This window comes from Apium graveolens, chromosome 8 (assembly GCF_009905375.1).
Source record: "Apium graveolens cultivar Ventura chromosome 8, ASM990537v1, whole genome shotgun sequence".
NCBI lineage: Eukaryota > Viridiplantae > Streptophyta > Magnoliopsida > Apiales > Apiaceae > Apium > Apium graveolens.
The window spans coordinates 216,868,262-216,881,237 of NC_133654.1; positions in this window are offsets into that span (position 1 = coordinate 216,868,262).

Consider the following 12,976-nt stretch of genomic DNA (forward strand, 5'->3'; position numbering starts at 1 on the left):
AGGAATGGAAAGGAAGGTGTGAATAAAAGCAATGATTATAAACCTGTTCCTGATGCTCCTAGGAAAACATGTCATAACTGTGGAAGTTCTAACCATCTGGCTTCTTTTTGCAGGAAGAATAAGAATATTAACTCCTTACCTTCAAAATCAGGAGTTAAGAGTCAGTCTGTTAGATACAAACCATAAAATCCTTGTTTTCATTGTGGTAGTTTATGGCATTCCATTTATACTTGTAAGGAATATCATAGTTTGTACTATGATTATTATCAAATAAAACCTTCTTTGAAGAAAGTTTCCATTGTTCCTTCTAGTGTAAATTCTGATTCAAAGTCTGATAGTGTAAGTTCTGATAAGAAAAATGTTAACATAAACTCTGATGCTAAATCCGCTGCAAATGTTAACAAACTTAATAAGGCCAAAGGATCCAAGCAAGTCTGGGTCCTTAAAATTAATAATTAGTGGTCTTTGTGATTGCAGGGCAACAGAAAAAATATTCTAGTTCTGGACAGTGGATGTTCAGGACATATGACTGGAAATAAGGCCCTGCTATCAGACTTTGTGGAGAAAGCTGGCCCAAGTGTTTCTTATGAAGATGGCAACATTGGAAAAACATTGGGATATGGCAATATCAATCTTGGAAATGTCATAATTAAACAAGTAGCTCTAGTCTCAGGACTTAAACACAACCTACTGAGTATAAGTCAAATCTGTGACAGAGGTTATCATGTTGATTTCTTTAAAGAACACTGTGAAATTGTGAGTAAATCTAAAGGCAAAGTTGTTCTGAAAGGATACAGGCGTGGTAACATTTATGAAGCTAAGCTTTCAACAAGTACTGATGGTTCTGCAATCTGTCTAATGAGTAGAGCATCAATTGAAGAAAGCTGGAATTGGCATAAGAAACTCTCTCATTTAAATTTCAACAATATAAATGAACTGGTCAAGAAAGATCTTGTGAGAGGATTGCCAAACACAGTATTTGCTCCTGATGGTCTTTGTGATTCATGTCAGAAAGCCAAACAAAGAAAATCTTCATTCAAGAGCAAGACTGAATCATCAATTCTTGAGCCTTATCATCTAATACATGTTGATCTATTTGGTCCAGTAAATGTCATGTCTATTGCAAAGAAGAAGTATGCGTTGGTCATAGTGGATGAGTTCACCAGATACACATGGGTGTATTTCCTGCATACAAAAAGTGAAACTGCATCAACCTTGATTGATCATATCAAACATCTGGATAAAATGGTCAAAGATTCTGTGAAAGTTTTAAGGAGTGATAATGGCACTGAGTTCAAGAATTTGATAATGGAAGAGTTCTGCAAAAGCCATGGAATAAAGCAGGAATTTTCTGCTCTTGGAACTCCACAGCAAAATGGAGTTGAAAGGAAGAATAGAACTCTCATTGAAGCTGCACGTACAATGCTTGAAGAAGCAAAGCTTCCAACCTATTTCTGGGCTGAAGCTGTGCAGACTGCTTGTTTTACTCAAAATGCAACACTCATTAACAAGCATGGAAAAACACCATATGAGATGGTGAAGAAAAAGAAGCCAAATCTGAAATATTTTCATGTATTTGGATGCAAGTATTTTGTTCTCAAGACTCATCCTGAACAGCTATCAAAGTTTGATCTAAAAGCTGATGAAGGAATCTTTGTTGGATATCCACTTTCCACAAAAGCCTTCAGAGTCTATAATTTGAGAACAAAAGTGGTCATGGAATCTATCAATGTCTCTTTTGATGACAAAAAGATTACTGGTCTTGAAGATTTCATTGACCATGATCAGCTGAGATTTGAAAATGAAGACTCAAATTCTGATACAGAAAATCCTGATAGTCTAAGTCCTGATACTGTAAACTCTGATGGATTAAACTCTGATGTTATTGAAACTGTGGAGACTACGTCAAAGGAAGATGCACCTATGCAGGGGGAGCATACTCAAGATCCTACCACAGCTCAAGAAACATCAGAACATACATCTGGCTCTTCAAGTTCTGATTCGTCAAGTTCTGATAAGCCAAGTTCTGATAGTGCTGAAAATCTAAATACTGAAGAATCCAACTCAGAGAGCACAGTTTCAGGGGGAGCATCAGAAAATGAAGATAGCATGGATCATGGGGGAGCATCCAGTTCTAGAGAAAACCTTCCATCTGCAAGGAAGTGGACAAAATCACATACACCTGATTTGATAATTGGAAATCCTGATGCAGGTGTCAGAACTAGAACAGGTACTTCAAATGAATGTCTCTACAATTCTTTTCTCTCTCAGACTGAGCCAAAGAAAGTGGAAGAAGCTCTTCAAGATGCTGATTGGGTGCAAGCAATGCAGGAAGAGTTGAATGAATTTGAAAGAAACAAAGTCTGGACCCTAGTGCTAAGACCAAAGAATAGATCTGTTGTTGGTACAAAGTGGGTATTCAGAAATAAAACTGACAGTGATGGCATAATTACAAGGAACATGGCAAGACTGGTTGCAAAAGGATATTCTCAACAGGAAGGAATTGATTATGATGAAACATTTGCACCAGTTGCTAGGTTAGAAGCCATAAGGATATTTTTGGCTTATGCTGCTCACAAAAAGTTTACTGTCTTTCAAATGGATGTGAAAAGTGCTTTTCTCAATGGAGAATTGGAGGAGGAGGTATATATTGAACAACCTCCAGGTTTTGTAGATACCAAACATCCAGATTATGTCTACAGGCTTGACAAAGCACTTTATGGACTTAAGCAAGCTCCTAGAGCATGGTATGAGACTTTAGCTCAGTTTCTTCTGGAAAGTGGATTCAACCGAGGGATAATAGACAAAATACTGTTCTACCTCAACCATGGAAAGGACTTACTTCTGGTCCAGATTTATGTTGATGATATCATTTTTGGATCTACAAATGACAAACTTTGCAAAAAGTTTGCCAAACTAATGCAGTCAAGATATCAGATGAGTATGATGGGGGAACTTAGCTATTTTCTGGGCCTTCAAGTCAAGCAGAATGAGGAAGGCACTTTTATCTGTCAAACCAAGTACACCAGAAACTTGCTGAAGAAATTTGGAATGCAAGATTGTTCAAGTGCATCCACTCCAATGGCCACTGCGACAAAACTGGATAAGGATACCGGTAAATCAGTAGATATTACTGACTACAGAGGTATGATTGGCTCTCTACTCTATCTAACTGCTAGTAGACCTGATATCATGTATGCTACCTGTCTTTGTGCAAGATTTCAAGCAGATCCAAGAGAACCTCACTTAACAGCTGTAAAAAGAATCTTTAAGTATCTTAAAGGAACAGCTGCTCTGGGATTATGGTATCCTAGAGAATCAGATTTTAAACTAATAGGTTACTCAGATGCAGATTTTGCAGGTTGCAAAATTGACAGGAAAAGCACAAGTCGAAGCTGCCAATTTCTTGGAGGCAGATTGGTTTCTTGGTACAGCAAGAAACAAAAGTCAATTTCCATATCAACTGCAGAAGCAGAGTATATTGCTGCAGGAAGCTGTTGTGCACAGATTCTTTGGATGAAGAATCAGTTACTGGATTATGGGTTAACATATTTCAAAATCCCTTTTTACTGTGATAATCAAAGTGCTATTGCTATGACAGGTAATCCAATTCAACACTCAATGACAAAGCACATCAGCATCAGGTACCACTTCATCAGGGAACATGTGGATGAAGGTACAGTGGAATTGCATTTTGTTCCCACAGATCAACAACTAGCAGATATCTTCACAAAACCACTGTGTGAAGCTACTTTTACAAGATTGGTAAATGAACTTGGAATGATTTCAGGTTCTTTCTCTAAATATGCTTAGTCTTGTTCTGTGTTATCAGACTTTATGCTCAGTATTTACATAATTAATCTCATTGTGCATTCTGTGCTTAATTGATAAATGTCTTTAAGTACTGACTGTTGTCTGATATATGTTTCTAAACTCTGATAAGTGATATGTCTGTTCAAGTACCTATTCAATCCTATGAGGATAACTGTGCTAGATACTGACCTAGTAGTCTTCAATAAACAAATGATTCCATGTAAGAAGTAATTATTTCAGTGGAAACCCTATGACACTAGCAAATTCTGATAATTGAGCTTAGTTAAGTTTACTTTGTATATCTTATTACTAAGTCATAAATTAGAATAATGCTACTCATCTGTTAAGTTCTGATACTAGTAAAACTGCTGAATGTACTAAGTGCTGATAAACCTCACTTATCAAAAGAAAAAGCAAAAAGATCAAAGAATAAAATCAGGTACTCCTTTGAGATCTAGAGTAAAAATGTGGAAGGGACCACCCAAGTGCATTGCTGGTATTAAGTAGATATGCATTAGAAAAGCAAAATATTTTCTTGGTGACTTTTCACACTCTATGATTACTGGAGAAATACTCTGATAATAGCATAAATTCTGATACACAGTCGTGACTCACTTACACTGAGAAGCCACTGTAAAATAGAATTTCAAAAGATGCATAAAATTAGCACAAAACAGTTGAGGTGGACTCAAGCATGAACTTATTCATCAGTAGGTTTCAGGACAATGACAGCTCTTTAGCAAAATTTTAGTTATGCCTTATTTCTAAGATGTACTGAAGTGAATCAGACTTTACTCTTTGTCTGTTATTTAGCTTAATGCACACACTAATCACTCCATCTGAATGATGAAAATTTCTGTGATGGTCTATGTTATTTTAGATAAATAGTCATTGTGTCATTATTGCACAAATTCTGAGGACAAGTTCTAGTTACACGTTCTGATGATTAAGTTCTGAAGTCTATAACTCAGAACTTGTATGAGGATTTACTAAGATGGGCATTCCTTTTTCGAGTTAAGAAATTATGTTCTGAAGACTGTTAAGTTCTGGTATAGGTCTAAGTTCTGATTTCTCAGTCTAATCCTTTACTTGGCTTATCTGTGAATAAAATTTGATAACAGTCTCAGTTCGAACTAGAATATGTTGAAGTGGAAGATTAATAGTCACTATGATTAGGATTAATGGTATTCATACTTGAACAGTCCACTGTTTCTTGTTTCTTGTGCATTTTAAACCATGATTCCTCTCTCCAATGAATGTTATTCTTTTTCAAAGTCTAGGGAGACGAGGTAGAATTAATTCTACCTGTCAGCATTCAATTTCTTTACGTCTCCTGGCATTCTCTTGCCTATATAAGCAGCCACTTCACATCAGTCTTTCCATCACATTCTTCTCACACACTTATCTTCATACTTCTTCTTTCAAAAACACAATGGTCAGATACAACATGTTTTTGAACTACCAAAACTTCAATATGGAGCTAAGTTGTGCCGAGTGGCAGCAGGAATGGCATGTCACAGCCATTCCTGAGGAGATATGGGACTCTGTCCCACAGGAGGTACTGACACACCTTCTGTTCTTCTATATGGACTACCATCACCATCTGGAGCGATTGGAGGAGGAAAGGCTGGAAGCTCTCCGCCAGCAAGAGCGAATCATCCGACTCGCCATTCTGTTTGTCGAGAGTAGGAAGAAGAAGATGACTTAATCTCGTCTTCTTCCTGTTTTTCTTCATCATCAGCTTTTTCAGGCTTCTTAGCTAGGACTAAGGCTGTTGATGTTAGGATTAGAAGCTTAGGGAAAATCTTGTATAAGTATTGATGTAATTTCCATTTTATAAATGTATTGTCTTGATATATTAATGAAAGTTGTTTTTCCTTCAAGATTTTATCTCTGAGTCCTTTTATCTTGTGTTGATAAATCCTGATTGATATTCTGATGACCATATAATTTTTTTTTATATTAAGTTCTAATTCATTTTCAGCACTTACTTATCTAATTTATCTTGGTCATTTTCATGTGATGTATTTTCAGAATATCAATGATGCAGTGAAAAATAATTAAATCAGTGCTAACGGTTTAAATTTTGAATTAAAACTGTTTCTCTTGATAAATGGAACGGTTTTTCCTTGAAACTAGGCAACTGGGTAAGTAATGATTCCTGTTTTCTCGAGCCCAGTAACTGTCCGTTATTACTGCATGTCTGACAGGTGTCCAACGGTAACATTTTTGTTCAGAGTATAAGTACAACAGAGAGAGGATTTCTTTAATCTTTTATTTCCTTCATATTTTTTCTCTCTACTTACTTTTACTCTCTTTCTTCTCACGTTTTTTTTCATACAGACATTTTATCAAACACCTAACAGGCACTTTTGAATCTCAATTTTTCACATGGCACCTAAGGATTTAATCATTGATGGAGCTAAGTTTGTTCCAAACAACTATGCTGTAATTCTTGATCATGCTGAAGCTCCATCTGAATTGCATTTTGTGCAAGATCTTCTTGCACATAGTGAGGTTGGGTATGCATTAACACAGCCTGAAGTCTTTTCGAGTCAACAAGTTCTGACATTTTGGCGGACTGGGCACTTTGATGATGGTGGTAAACATGGCACTCCCAGTATTGTTTTTGAAGTGGGTGATTCATCTTATGTAGTCACTCCTGGTACAATACGCAAAGCTCTACATCTCCCAGAAAATTGTACTTTTTCAACTCCAGAGGAATCAGCACTTCAGGAGTTAATGGCTGATTTGGGATATGAAAAGAGTCTGGCAAAGCTTGGGCAGTTAAAAAGGGCTAATATCAGAAGAGAATGGAGTTTCTTCTTTGACTGCATCACCAAAGCTTTTGGGAATAAATGTTCAAATTTTGATGCTATCCCAATTCTGAGTCAGCACATAGGGTATGCTATTATTCATCAAACTCATTTTGATTTTACAACTGGAATAATTGGTTTTATTGGGGATAGGATAACAGAGGATAGAAATATTGTCTATTTTGCTAGATTCTGTCAACTTCTATATACTTTTTGTACTGATGAACCTCAATTAGTCAGTTCCTCAACCCCACCTTTTAGAGTTGCAAAACGATATTTTAATGATCTGGTAAATGCTGATACTAAGAAAAAAGTGGTTAGACCATTACAGATTCCTCAGTCTGTAAAACAGATCCTAGTAAATGCTGATCCTGATACTTATAGATCTGTTTACTTTGATGTCCAACCAACCACAAACACCCAAAAACCATCATCCTTAGCACCTACCACTTATTCTACTCAACCTACCCTCAGGACTTATCTCAAATCCTATCTCTCAACTTCACAGCTTGCTCGACCTTCATCTTCAGCACCTACTGTGAAATCTTCATCTTCCAAGCCAAAGAGGACAAAGAATGTTCCTCAAACATCTCAAAAAAGAAGGAGGATTGTATTGAGAGATGAATCTGATTCTGAGGAACAGGTTCCTGCTAGAGAACCTGCTGTTACTGAAGCTGAGAAAGAGGTTTCTCAGAAGAATTCTGAAATTGGGGGTTCTAGGCTTCTCAAGAGGCTTAGACGAATGATAGTTCCTGAAACTCCCAAGGAATCCAAATCAACAAGGAAGTACAAGAAACAGAGGGCATAAAGGCCAATTTCAGATGATGAAGAGGAAGCAGCTAAGGAAGGGGATCAGGAATCTCTGATCTCACAAGACAAGGAATTTGCTCCAGTCACTTCTTCTCCATCAACTCCATCTCAGGAAGCTGTATCTGACAAGGCTAACTCACCATCTGTGTCTCTTGTTGATCCAGGCACAAGTGCTGATATTGATGTTCAACACTTGGTTGTGTCTGATGTATTTCTCTTAGAAGCTCCAACAGCAAATAATCCTTCCACAACACCTGTTACTGATGCTGTTCAAACTCCAGAGTTATCAACAACACCTTCTCTGCATCAAGATGCTGATGATCAGACCTTAGGTGAGCATCAGGATATGGCTGTTGATCAGAACTTAGTATCAGATCAGCAATTAGAGGATGCTAAAGCCTCCATTGCTACTCACACTGTTGTCTTATCAGAAGATACTGATTCTTTAAGTTCTGATGCGGCAAATGCTGGAGATACTGGTGAAGCTGCTTCAACTGTAGATGCTGATGAAGCAGGTCCTTTAGGACATACTCCTCAACAGACTCTTCCTAATTCTGAACTGGTAAAGGAGTTTGTTATCGGGGATGCACCAGTACCTTGGAGTGAAACTCCTGCAGGTCAGGTGTGGACTAAGGAATGGAACTCAGTTTCATGTGTTCCAACTGCAATACATCTTGCTGAGCACTTGACTAAAGCTGATGAAATGTTAAATTCTGATGATTTAAAAACCCAGCTTAGAGTCACTGCATTGAGTATTAAATATCTACAAGGTCTTCATTCAACTACTCATGCAGAGCTACACAAGATTCAGGAGAACTTTATCAAACAAGAACAAGTTTGGAAAATTGATAAGAAAAAGTTCTTTCAACCTACCATTGACAGGATTGCTTATATTGAGAAAACTTAAGAGAAACAACAAGCTTAGATTGATGACAATATGGACAAATCAAGCTTCTCAGCAATCGCAACTTACTGAAATCCAATCCTCAGTGGAATTACTTATCTCTCTTTTACTACCTGCTGATGCCAAAAAGGGGGAGAAGGTAATTAAGTCCAAATGCAACACTAACAAGACACTGTAAGGAAAGGATGATGGAAATGATGATCAAGGATACTCTGGAATGGGTAACGGTCATAGTCAAGGTAGAAGGTTTACATCAAGACAAGCTAGTCACATGACAAGTTCTGATACTGGGAAAAGAATAAGTTCTGCTGCTGGTAAAAGGATAAGTTCTGATGAACTTCTAGATCTTGATGAGGAAATGTCAAGACAGTTATTTCTTCAAGAAAATCCAGGAATGGACTTGGAAAGTTTAAAGGAAGAAGAAGCCAGACTTAAATCAGAGAAAGTCACATCTAAATCTGAAGCTTCTGGTAAAAAGTCACTTCCAAAACTCAAAGGAATTGTGATCAAAGAAAGGACACATACTGAAGCAACGTTGGCTAGATCATAACCACAGATAGATCCAAGATCCAAGGGTAAAGAAAAGGTTGGTGAACCTATCAAGGTTTATGTACCTCCTGAGGAAGAAGAAATTACTGATGAAAAAGATGATCTTGCTCTGACTTCAAGAAAAGTTCTTAAAACAACCTCTGACATGGCTCAAGTTGTTCAGAGTCAAGAAATTGTAAGTTCTGATATTCAGAAGAAGCAAGTAACCTCTGACAGAGCTCAAGTTAACTTGATATCAGAAAATAGATCAAAGACACTCTTACCAGGATTCACTAAAGCAAAACAGACTCAATCTTTGAAGACTACTGCAAGTGGTTTTGAAGCAAGAGTAGTTACTGGAAAGGAAGCTAGAGATAAACCTGGATTGGCAAGTGCTGATGAAAGAAGAGTACACAACACTATCAATGATCCAACTTCCTTGAGTGAACCAGGTATTGGAGCAACTCCTGAGAGATTGAATCAACTGGAATCTGTACAGATGGTTTACCATACCTACTTGAAAGAATACATCATGTTGTATTTCATGACAGATGGTAGGGTTTATCATATAAGACAAAATGTCATTCCATTGAAGTATTTTGAAGAATTAGAGCATGTACTTCTCTTACTTCAAGTGGATGACAGAATAACAGAGACTGCTGCAAACTACTTAAAAGAACAGATTCAGAGACATAAAAGGCTTTATTCTGTTAAGTCTGACAGCATATATGTTCCAAAGTACAGAGATCACAATGGTGATATTGTTGATATGAAGCCTAATACTACACAGATCAGAACATATCTTGGTATTAAGGGACTTGAATTCAATCTGGAGTCTGACAAAGCTTATATCATAAGACTAGATCAGGAGTTGAGAAAAGCAAAGATCAATGATCTCAGAGCTGCAATCTTTCAAACCGGTGAAGATACTGCAGAGCTTAAAGATGTCAAAAGGAGAATGATTGATGAACTCAGATATGCTGAGAAATGTTTATTGAAGAACTATCTCAGAACAACTCCTGACATCAGAGAGATCAGAAAATGATGAAGCCAAGTCGAAGATCTACAACTGCTTAAATTCTGATATTTATACAGACTGAAGTTGTTATCAGAAGTTGAAATTGGTAAAAGCTTTAAGGACTGTAAGTTGTAGTTATCTAGTCTAATTCTCATGCATTTGTACTTAATGTTTTTGACATCATCAAATATCTGTTAAACTTGTATATTATGTTTATTTACAAGTTGAGGGAGATTGTTAGATATATTTGATAATGTCATGGCTAATATTTTTTATGTTTAGCTTTCAGATCTTACTTGAACAGGATAAATCAGTACTTAACTGTTGATCAATACTTATACTGGAAGTCAGGACTTAAGGATATCAGTACATATGTTATCAGGAGATAATCGTCAGAAGATAGATATCAGAACTTAAGTGCTGAAGGACAATCAGACAAGGACAGTAGCTGATTAAAGGAAAGAAGATCAAGATAAACATAAGAAGAGATATGCATGAAGAAGGAATTTCGTAAAGAATGGAATACTTGGAAGAAAAGATATCTGATTGATATATTTTAGGAAGCAGAATTATATTCCATATCAATTAGCGATTATCTTGTAATTGTGTAGTATATAAACACAGATATAGGGTTTACACTATAAGTGTTATCATTATTAGAAAAGATTATTCATTGTAACCCTAGCAGCTCTCGTGATATTTGTTCATCACTGAGAGGTAACAGTTCCATACTGTAACAGAGTTTATTATTTCAATAAAGTTTGTATTCTGTTACTTAAGTTCTTAAAGTTCGATTTGAGTGTACTATACACTGTATTCACCCCCTCTACAGTGTGTGTGTGACCTAACACACTACCCTAAATTCGAACCAAATAACTTTTAGACCCTGTTTCCTTTCCAATCCTGAACAATGTGCTCGTTCTACGCAATTGTTAAATTTTTATCTTTTTTAATAAGTAAATATAACAATAAAATTTGAAATTTCTACAAAAACTTACATAAATGTTATTCATATTGAGTTTCTTAATTTATATTCATAAAATAATGAAATCATTGTTATAAAAATTGAATATCAATTTTATTTAATTATTTCTACAAAATTCGATTAATCAACTGATTTATACATACTCCTTTTCAAATGGTTTTTAACATCAAGTACTTAGTGACTAAGTAGCTGCATATACGCGAAAAAGTTCTGAGTACTAATTCGACCGATTTATCTTATTTACAAAGCATGGTTAATATAGTTTTGTATAAAATGAATCTATATAGATCAATTACACGTTTCATATTGTCAAATTCGAAGCCTATTACAAAACTACTAACCATCGGCAGGTATGATAATTTATTATTCATTACATTCACAGAAGTTGTGGAGCTTCTGAGTTCCGAGTGCCCCCCGCATTGCGAAAGGAAAACAGTCACGATCCAAGAACTCCGAGGTGAATCTTGGATGCACCTCTAGGTGTTAAAGTTACGCAAGTTTGATGCTACTTCACAATTTCAAACTATTTTCCTAACACAATTGGAGGTCAATGTGAAGATTCTACAAGATCTATATGTTATGCATACTTAACATGCAGGTCCATGGGTAAACATATGAAGTTGAAGGAGCTTTTAGATCCCTTGATCTAGTAACATTCATAGAAGGAGGAAGAAGATATATATACATGGAAGCAAAATTTGAAATTGGTTGAAGTTTCAAACCCCGGAATGAACCCCTAGGGGGTAATGCGCGGCCATGAACGGGGATGACCGCGAGGAATAAAAAATTTCTTTCCGAATTTTATTGGTAAATATTTGCGGAAGATTTTTTCGAAAGAAAAATTTAAGTAGTTATCACGGAGGCTCAGAAGAAAATTTTACGAAAATTTTTGTCAACAATGTGCTTTTTTATGGAAGAACAAGTTTATGCACACTCGCGGAAGGAAGCTTCCTTGCGAAGGATGAAATGAAGATTTTGCAGAAAATAAGACTAGAACTACTCACAGAAGATTGAAGGAAGGGATGAAAAATTTCCCCTTTATTTTTTTAACAAAGTAGAAAATTGGGGGTAGTTGTTATTGCATAAAATCGTCACGTTTATTATACCGGCTCTTCAAGGAAATAGGTCAGATCATCATCAAGGAAAAAGAAGGACGAGTTTCGAGAAAGCATCTCTGGAGTCCCGGGTGCGCCCTACACGGTGCTTGCCATGTGGGGCGGCCGTTTGCGATGACTATCAACCATGAGGAATTGTTAAGTGGCATTTATATCCACTTAGAACGCTTTATAAAGGCTCGAATTGGTGTTTTGTGCTCAAGTTGTTTGTGTATTTGATGTGTTTTTGTAGCGTTTTGCATTTCAGGGCATAAATGAAGGAAAAAGGAGATTTATCATTATTTTAGTTTTAAATTGGTGTTAGAAAGGTGACTCTAATGATTGCTTGTCACCATAAAAAACCAGCCAATAAAACATAAGTCAGAATTTTTTCCAGAAGCTTAGCGCGCCCGTGCTGTGTTAGCGCGCGCCCGCACCGGTTGGACAGAAGTACAGCGCGGCCGCGCGCGCGACCGCGCTAGGTCGATTCTGTAGTTTCCTGATTCTTGTATGATTTTGATTGTTGGAGGCCCATGATAATTCTACAGCCTATATAAAGCCTAAATAAGACGTTTTAAGTACGTGATACACATGAGAGACACAACAAGGAGCAAGGAGAAGATGTAAGAAGACCGTATAACATAATTCAATGAAGGCGAAGATGATTTAGTTTATTCTTGTGATTCTTTGTTTAAGTTGTAATCTTGGATGCTAGTTTTCTTATTTGTTGAACCTTATACTCTTGTGATCGTACTCTTGTTTATTATTCAATTTTATAAGATCTAGTTTATTATACCATGATTTCATCGGAACCCACGGTGATGATGAGTTCGGTTATAAACTAATCATTATCGTGGGATTCTAACGGATTTACTTATGGATTTCAATAGTTAATTTTTTTCGATATCTTAGTGTGTGATGATTGTATGATATCCTAATATTGGTTGTGCTTATTCGTCTTATGAGCGTCACGAACTTATAAGATAGCGTGTTAATCTCTATTGAAGC